Raw genomic sequence first — 9,500 nt, 5'->3', positions numbered from 1 at the left:
TTGATCTCCCTGACAAGGTAGATTTGCAGAAACGGTTTTGTTTCTTCCTGATCCGAACAGGGTTGTTTTATTCAACTAATCGCATGCTCCTCTTACCGTACATTAATATTAAAGCGAGTTTGAAATGTTTTGTGATCATAAGCGATGAAAAAAAACAGTCTTCAAGGTGCAGCCCCGCGCGGATGTGTAGCCGTGCTCACACTCTCCAAAGAACATTAGCTTCGAGTTCATGCATGCACACGTCGGGATGAACATGCACTCGAGCTCAAGCTCAATGCTCATGTTTTGCACCGCGCTCGCAGCGGCGCTCACAGCCGCGCTGAAAACATCGGTGTTTGCAGCTTCGCACTCGTTTCGGTTTTGCACTGCGGTCAAGCTGGGTAAGGAGATCATGTTCTAAATTGAATTTTCGTTTTGTTTTGTTGTGGAAGGATATTAAATTTTAATTCATTAATTAGGATTCAGCTCTATTCAGATGACCAGGACAAGACAGACTCTTTAGTGGCAAATGTGTGCAGCGCAGTGACTTCTTTACCGGTCGAAAATTGACAGTGGATCCTAGCTTTGTGAAACTGAACTTTGTGAACGGCGCCCATATTTTGTTAGCTATTTTAGTGATGAGCCTTGTACTGCATCTTTCGAAAAACGGATTCGCAAACAAATCGAAAAAAAGTTTCCAGAATTGAAAACTATAGAGTTTTAACTACCTATTATGTTTTGAAGTGCGGGAGCCAAATTGCTACTATGGATAAAGGTGTGTAGTTGAAATACAGTGTAAGCCGGAGTTGGGGGACCGCTGGACGTTTTTTTTTTTTTTTTGTAATGTGCGAGGTGTACGGGCTCGGTGGTGTGGCGCTTAATTCGTGGCGGACCGGTTCGGCGGAGATTTTGGTTGTCGCCGTGGAGGTTCGTGGATTTTGATTTGTATTGGGGTGGTTGGGTTCGGTCCATTGCTTCTGGGGTTGCAGATGTACGACGGAACATTAGGGCTAATATTCAACGTTGCTTGTTTGTGATGAATTTAGTTAAAGCTCTCATGTTTCTCAATGGCAACATAATCCTGACACTAGTAAAACAATTCTTGAGCATCAGACGCTCATATAGAGTGTTGTGCCGGCTGGGCAGATGGGCCCATTTTGAGCGCTTTCCGCTGTAGCTCAACTCTGTTGGGTTAACTTTTTACCTACTAACATATCTTTTGGCACATGGAGGGAAACGTACAGTATCTAACTTTATACAAAAATTCAAATCATTTGGTATGAAGTTGACTTGGTTGGAGCGGGGAGTGCTCGGGATGGGTGCACCTGCTTCTGTAATGACAATCTGAAAGTGGTCCTACTGTTTCGTCGAGATGTGTATCTGGGAGCTCTGATGTGGTGGGCTGGATTTGATCGGTTCAGTACGGGTTGGAGTGGTTTCGTGACGGCTGCTGGAATTTCGGTCGAATCGGTTCGCTTGGGGCCGGAATATATGTCGTCGAGTCCTGCCATTTTTGATATGGGGGATGGCTGTTGGTATTATAGCTCTGACCAACACTGTAGAATTGCCCTCTATATATGATAGACTGTTCATGATTTATCGTAGAAAATATGTTAAAAAACACGCACAAATAGTTAAGATTCCAGTATTTGTAAGCACTTATTAGTTACTTTTATTTTATTTTCATTAAACAAAAAAAGCTTATCATCTACAATCTACACATGATTATCCGTGCGAAATCAAACTGTGGGCTACTATGTCTCAGGCAAGGATTCTGAAAGGAGAAAGAATAAATCAACACTATTGAATACTTATAATTATATTCACCTAGTCGATAACTTTTGCCACACATATAACATTAAATCGTCAAACGAAGCGTTCTAACCATTAAATTCTTGTTTTTCCGTCTCAACCATACAAACTCCTGCAGATCGATTATTTATGCTAACTATTTATCAAGGGATTCACACTGCAAAAGTTACCGACCTACCTTTTCCTACCTACCCCAATCACTGCAATCAGACTCCTCCTTGTCGTAAATTTCCAACAATTTCTTATGAAATTTTTCGCGATCCAAAGCCAAATCCTTCCATTCTTCGTAAGTCAAGTTGCCGTACCGCTCCATATTTTGTCTGACGGTATTCCGCCACGTAAAACCTGGTCGACATGATCGAAGTTTCGTAGCTCGTAGCCGGGCTGCGGCTCGTGTAGGATGCGACACAGGACGACGGCGCACATGTCCCCACCATCTCATCTGATGCATACGAACTTTTTTGGTAATTCTTCGCTTTTGCAGTAGTTTATTTATGGAATCGTTAGCCTGTCCGTCGTCGCGACATAAATTGGCCATAGCTCGAACTATCTGCCTCTCGTACCCTCTAAGAGATCTCCTACTGTACTTCGTAATAACGGCTACCTGTGTGCCGTATAACATAGCCGGAGCGATCACTGCCTCGTAGATCACCCTCCCTAGCTGCCAGGAAGGCTTATACCTCTTTAAAAACTCCATGATTGCTCGAGCTACCTTAACGGTATTTCGACATCTTGTTCGCACAGTTTTCTGTCGTTCGAGCCTAGGAGTAAGATGTATCCCAAGATAACGCACGGGATCGGTTGTCTTATAAACCTTTCCACAGATCGCAACCTCAGATATCGCTTCTGATCGTGGCTCCCGGACTAAAACCTTACATTTACTCTCGTTGAGCGTAAGTCCCACGTACGACAAATACTCGACCAACTTCGATAGTATGGTCTCAACATCATCGATGCTCTCCGCGATAATAATTAGATCATCGGCAAAGGCTAGTATTATAGGTAATGTCAAATGACCTTCCTGGTCCAATCGTAGGTTTGGTATCTCATCCGCTACCGACTCTAAAACGGCCTCCATTATAACGTTGAAAATAAATGGGGACAAGGGACATCCTTGCTTGATCCCTCGTTTCCGAATCATAGGCCGACTCATCTGACCCTGCCAGAGCACTTGCATTTGCTCCCCTCGCAAGCACTCAAGAACTCGATTGATGAACTTCACAGGAGCACCTTTTCCTTGTAAAAAAGTAGATTGTCAAAGAAAAAATATATTAAAACTACCTATAAAATTATCGACACAGATCTCGTGAATAGCCATGGACTAATCACGTCCCACTTTCTGTCGTAAATTCTAGTCTTGAAGGATACAATGAAACATCAACTTACCTCGCAAAATTGCAGGCAGCGATTCCAATGACACTTGGTCAAATGCCTTTTCAATGTCTAAAGACATTAAAACGAGTGGCTTCCCGCCATTCCAATACTCTTGCAATATCCTTTGAAGCACATGAAGATGGTCAGTAGTGGATCTGCCATTTAGGAAAGCAGCTTGATGCAAGCCCAAAGGAGTCGTAATGCTTTGCAGTTTCTCCAAAACCCAGGTGGCATAAACTTTGTATCCCGTACAACTCAAACAAATCCGCCGATATTCACCTACAGTTTTGGGGTTTTTAGTCTTCGGAATCGGTACCACCACAACGCGTTTCCATTCTTCGGGTAATTCATTTTGCTCCCAAACTTTCAATAGGAGCTGGTGTAATTCCTGTACGGTTGATTCGTCGCAATACTTAAAGAACTCACTGTATAACCCGTCCACTCCAGGAGTTTTGCCGTTTTTCATTCGAGAAACAATAGTTTCAACCTCCGCTAAAGTTGGGCCGGCGATCAGGGCTTCGCCTGCCGACTCGGGTAAGGGAGCCGGTATCTGAGATGGAGAATCAACATCATCCACCACCCAATCGCTGAGACGAATCGAGGTTGAACGCCTAGACGATGTTTTCTTTTTTTGGTGACGTTTCAAGTACCGAAATGTACGGTTAATCCTCTCACCTGTGGGATACTTAAGAAGATCCTTGAAAAATCCTTCCACCTCTTTCTCCTCATAGTCATTCTGCGCCCTTTTCAACTCTTGCCTTGCTTCCAATAGCTTATAACCCCATTTCGGATGCCCAGAACGACCTGCCCAAAAAGAATACTTCTTGACTTTGGCAAGAGCCTTCCTACACTCCCGGTTTATAAAGTAACGCGAAGGTTTCTTCAAAACCGTCTCAGCTGCACTTTGTACTTTATGATGGAGCTTACTCCATTGGTCATCTATCGAATCGAAGGATACAGGTAGGGGTTGTTTACACAACTGCTCCCTAAATTTCTGTTTTACAAGATCATTCCGTAGTGGTGCAGGGTCGATACGTGCACCAGACTGACGCTTTTCTTTTCTTCGTGGAGGAGGTGCTTGCGTTGTAGTATGACTTTTAACAACATCAAACCACATGATCTTATGGTCGGTTGAAAAGCTTTTGGGGACTACACATTGTAGATGCCGTAAAAAAAGTGTCGAATTGGTATGAGTCAGTATATGATCCACTTGACTTCTGACGTTACCGTTAGTCCACGTCCACTTGAATCCACTATTGGCTACCGATTGCGTACTGCGCACGGCGAAGGAGTATAGGTTCAGGAATAGCTTCATCTGTAACCCATTTGCATTAAAATGATCATGACCAGCGTATTTTCCAATTAAAACAGATTCAGACGAACTGAGTCCCTGGCTACTCAAATGACTGTTGAAATCACCTAAAATGATTACGCGGTCGACTTCCGATAGGGAACTTACAAGTTGACCCAAATCGGAGAAAAAAATATCCGCATCTTGATTTGGTCCGTGAACGTTGATCAACTGGAGACTGTAGGAGATGTTTTCAATCTACAATTGAACAAAATAGGCTTATATCTTGTCATCATAAATACAAACTAAATATAAAATAGAATCATACCTGGTAGGCTACCTTCAAGTATTGCACGTTGGCTCCTTTATCCTTGCTAGCAAGCAACTGCACATCCAAACCACGACGAACCAGGATGGCAAGACCTCGTTTTCGAGATCCCGATGTTTCTCCCATATGCCACTGATAGTTACTTGTCATGCACTGAAGGCAATCGAGATTTACTTCTTGAAGAGCTGCTACGTGGACAAGCCTGGACACTAAATATGCGTCAATATCATCTCGTTTTCTTTTCGCTCTACATCCATTAACATTGAGGGACGCCACTCGCATTCCTCGTGCGGGTAGCACAAGCGCTTCAGCTTCAATAGTTGCCTGAGATGCGGACTGATCACGGGCTACCTTGGTTGCGACAGCCATAGGGTCTGGCAGCAATCTCCGCCGCATTTGTGAATGCTCAGAAGAACGCAGGTGTTCCAGATGCACTATGCTCGCATATACGCTACGATCATTTGCTTCTTCCTCGAATATGTGAAGGGCGACGCTTTGCTTAATTCCAATAGGTTCAATAAGGTTAGTAACGTTCGAAGCGCTATGAACATATATCTTGAAACCGAAAAGCGAAGACATAAGAGACAGCGTTGCCAAACCGCCATCGTGTCTACCAATACGTAAACGAAGCAAAAAGGTCTCGAAGTCCTGCTCTGAAGAAATCCCCAAAGACGACAGGAACAAGCTTGTCTGATTCTCAAGTTCACTTGCGATGAGGCCTCGATAGATATTCAATTCTTCTTCAGTTGGTATCCTCCGTGTTAGTTGATGATGGAGTGCAGTGAATACGGACTGATTGGCATCTCCGATACGCACAACATCTGCAACTGTCGTGGAATTCGACAACATAACCTTGTCTGCTTCCAAATCGATAAATTGAAAGGGTGGTAATTCGGCTAGTCGGAAACACAAAACGCTGTCATAATGGGTTCGAACTCCATCAACCAGATCCTTATAGAAGATCCTATACACCGGCCACTCCGCAGTTTCGGATCGTGTTGGGGTAAATTCTACTTTTCCGTTGTCTTGATGTATAGTTATAGCTATCTGATGAAGGTTGCAAATCGCAGCTATACAGTCAGCTCCGACCCACGTACCATCAGCCCTAAGCTGCTCTAAATATCGCTGAACTTTATCCGTAACAGGGATATCGTCAGCAATAGCATCCTCAGCAAAGACCACAAGCTGTTCTGTATAATATTCCAAGTGACCGATAATCTCATCTACCGACGCTTCTCTTAGTTGCCGCTTGTAGAGCTCGAACAAATGATGAGCAGGAGTTATTCCATAAATTTGATGGACAACTGACCCAAAGAGGCAATTGCCATCCCCGGGGATACTTAACAACCAGAACCGAGACCCATGATTATCCACAACCTGATCCACAGCCATAATCTAAAATGATGATAAATACTGTAATACACCAATAAAAATTGGAAAGATCTTAGAAATAAAACCCGAGGGGCTTTTGTGTTTTGTGTTTATTTCTCATACCTTGAAGCAAGAGTAATGGAAAATTAAGAACGTTGAACGGGCAACCCAACTCCCACCAAAACTTCCGCAAAGCTGACTGAAAAATTGACGTGAAGAACTTCGCAGTAACGCTCGGAGGACGAAATTATTTTTTAACTCCGAGAAGGCTATAGCTGTAATCAAAACATAAACACAGAAAAACCAATCTTATAATCTTAGAGATCAAGTTCCCAATAAGACACGCGTAGGAATTCTAACATGACTCAAAAAAATGGGAAAAATATACACTTAAACAAATCGTGCTATAAAAATCAACAAATAAATTTTGCCTAAAGTGTAAAAAAACAATAATAACAATGCATAACAGTAATTAAAAATAAATATAACTAAAAAACAAAGAAAAACGAATCATTTGCGCTCCAATGAGAAGAAGAAGGGGTCGTATTGGCACATCTGCAGCATCGAGAGGTCGTCGTGGTCGACATGCCGTGTTTTTGTACCTAAATTGGCAAAGTGAGGAGAGTTCTCGTCGTGTTCTTACCGCGCGTCGTTGATTTCAGTGGCTGTGGGGAACCAAGAGTGACTGCATGGGAGCTTGTACAATGACGTCATCATTATCCAGTGCTTGTGGAGAATGAAAAGCGTCTTTTTCGCTGAAATTCATCAATTACAATTGGTGACTTGTTCGTACTGTGTGTGGTGCGATACTCGGCGAGTGGTGCAAACGAGTGAACATTCGATATCGACTCAAGGTCATCAAGGTAACTAGTTGAATGGAGTCATTCGGTGAGTTCGTTCCTTATTATTGTTTTATTTTTTTCTCTCTGCGATTCTCTTTCTATTATTTTAGTGGTTCCGTCTTTTGTCATAGATAATAATGTATATATTTTTACTATTATCCAGCATTTTGCGGGCGCGGGGAGCAGCTGTTTTGGCGTTTGGCTTGTGGCGTCTGGCGGCTGATTGATAAGATCGATCATCAGTCTTATCGGTCGGCTGTCGAGCGGCACAGGCGGAGCGTCGGATCGGCTGATCCCTGCCAGGGGATGAACCACATTCGGGAAGCTGTTAGCGCTTGTAAGGTGCTGGATATATATGTATGATTGGTGTTGGAATATTCTTTCACATAATCTGTATGGTTCGTTACCACTGTAACTTTGCTGTAAACAACAAATGTTCTGGATTTTATTTAGCTAACTATCTATCCCGCTTCTTTTAATATCTCAAATAGATTTTCTATATTATCGGTTTGTACATACTTGTGTATATTTGTGATTTGTGTTATCTGTTCTAATGTGTGCGCGTTGGTTTTTTTTTTTTTTTTGGACGTCAAATTTTGTGGTCGGACGTTGCTACCGTCGGTCGCTCGGGAGAAACTTGCCTCTCGTCGCGTTGGTAAGTGATCTCATGTTCTCATGGGCGTCAAATAGAAGAGTGCACCGATGAGCTGAGTTCAGTGGCAGATTTTGGAGGCGACGTCTAATCAATGGTATAGCATTGATTATACGTCGTTTTCAAAATGTATTACTGAGTTAGTCACGGTCCGAGAGTTTTGACACTGGAGCGGAGCCGTTCGCAGTCAGAATTGTTCAATTCTGATTGGAAACCGTTCACTTCTGATTGGGAGCGGCCCCGCTCTGGTGTCTTGGTTCTCGGACCGCGATGAATTCGGTTCATCGACGCACTCGTCTATCTTGCTTGCGGTGAGTGTGAAGATACAACGAATGAGAGTTCTACGCGGTCGCTGGATTGGCTCTGCTTGGAGGTCGGGGGATCTTTTGTTTTCCTGCTCGGTTGCGTTGGAAGTGGGACAACTTGTCCCATTGTTGGCGGCAACTGAATAGGAGGAAGATTGTTTGATTTCTTGGTGGGCCGGCTCGGTGATTGAGTGGGACTCTCCTCGGGGTAAAACTCGGAGAGAACGATTCGATTTTCCATCGCGATCGGCGTCGTCGTGGGTTCTATTTATTTTATTTTATTTTATTTTATTTTATTTTTTATTTTTTAGATTATTCGTTTCGTTCGATTCACATGCATTTCAGTGATGCACTAACTAATGCAAAGATAAGGCTCGGAAAGAACGAATTGATTTTCCATCACGGTCGTCGTATAGATTTCATGTTCGTCTCATTCACAAGCAGGCACGCAATACAGTAAGACAAAACATTCCTGAGCCGTTATTTTATGAGACGATTCGTACGTATTTCGCGTCAGTTTAGTCTGAAGGTTTTTGCCGTCAAACATGACGTTGTGCGTTTTTGTTCTTGATGAATAAATAATGAGCGGGTGATCGATTGTTTACTTCCCGTACAAAACGAACTATAACGCGCAGGGGCGCCAACTTGGTCAAATTATTGGGGGGGCAAAGCCTGTTTTTCCTGATTTTTTGTATGGGAAAATTTGAAAATCGTCAATTATTGGGGGGGCAAAACCATACTTGCCCCCCCTAAGTTGGCGCCTATGATAACGCGTCATATTAAATATTTTGTCGCGTTATGTATAGTAGATATTGGACGACCACCTGACGCGGGTGGTCGATTGTTTGCTTTCCGCGTGAAGCGAGCAATAGCGTTATATTCTGCATGACGTGGTTAACCGTTATGTGGCCGGCAAACTTTTTGCTTTTTTCTACATCGTATATTTTAAATGGGTGCTGGGTACCCGGGTACCCTGCCGGCCACATAAGGGTTAAATGCCAAAAGGTCATAGGGGCTGCTCATAAACCATGTAGACCGAATTTTGGCCATCTCAGACCCCCCCCCCCTCCCCCCTCGTAAACTTTTGTCCATACAAAAATTTTGAAATTTGTATAGAGCGTAGACTTTTGCCAGACCCCCCCCCCTCCCCCCAAAAAGTCCACGTGGTTTATGAACGGCCCCATATCACTTATCAAAGTGAATCCAGACCCAACGATACCTTCCCTACTAACAAGCAACCCTTCCTACAACCTTTGGTGAAGACGTGCGGTAAACGCCAACTTTCACAAAACAAAGGTTGTTATTAATATTCCTTCCTTCTTCCAACCTGACTGCAAGGACGTGGTCGGCGCCGTTATTGTACCGTTAAAGAGAGCCTCTGAAGCGTGCACGGTGAGAATTGTTGACCACTCCCAGTCAATCGTTCAGTTGATTCATTGTGCAACTATCATTGGTTCGGGTCAATCACGGAGTAGCAACCATAGATATGTGCAGTCAGCTAAGCTAAGCTAAGCTAAGCTAAGCTAAGCTAAGCTAAGCACTGCGG

Source organism: Aedes albopictus, chromosome 1, assembly GCF_035046485.1.
Source record: "Aedes albopictus strain Foshan chromosome 1, AalbF5, whole genome shotgun sequence".
Classification (NCBI taxonomy): domain Eukaryota; kingdom Metazoa; phylum Arthropoda; class Insecta; order Diptera; family Culicidae; genus Aedes; species Aedes albopictus.
This window is presented reverse-complemented; position numbering follows the sequence as displayed.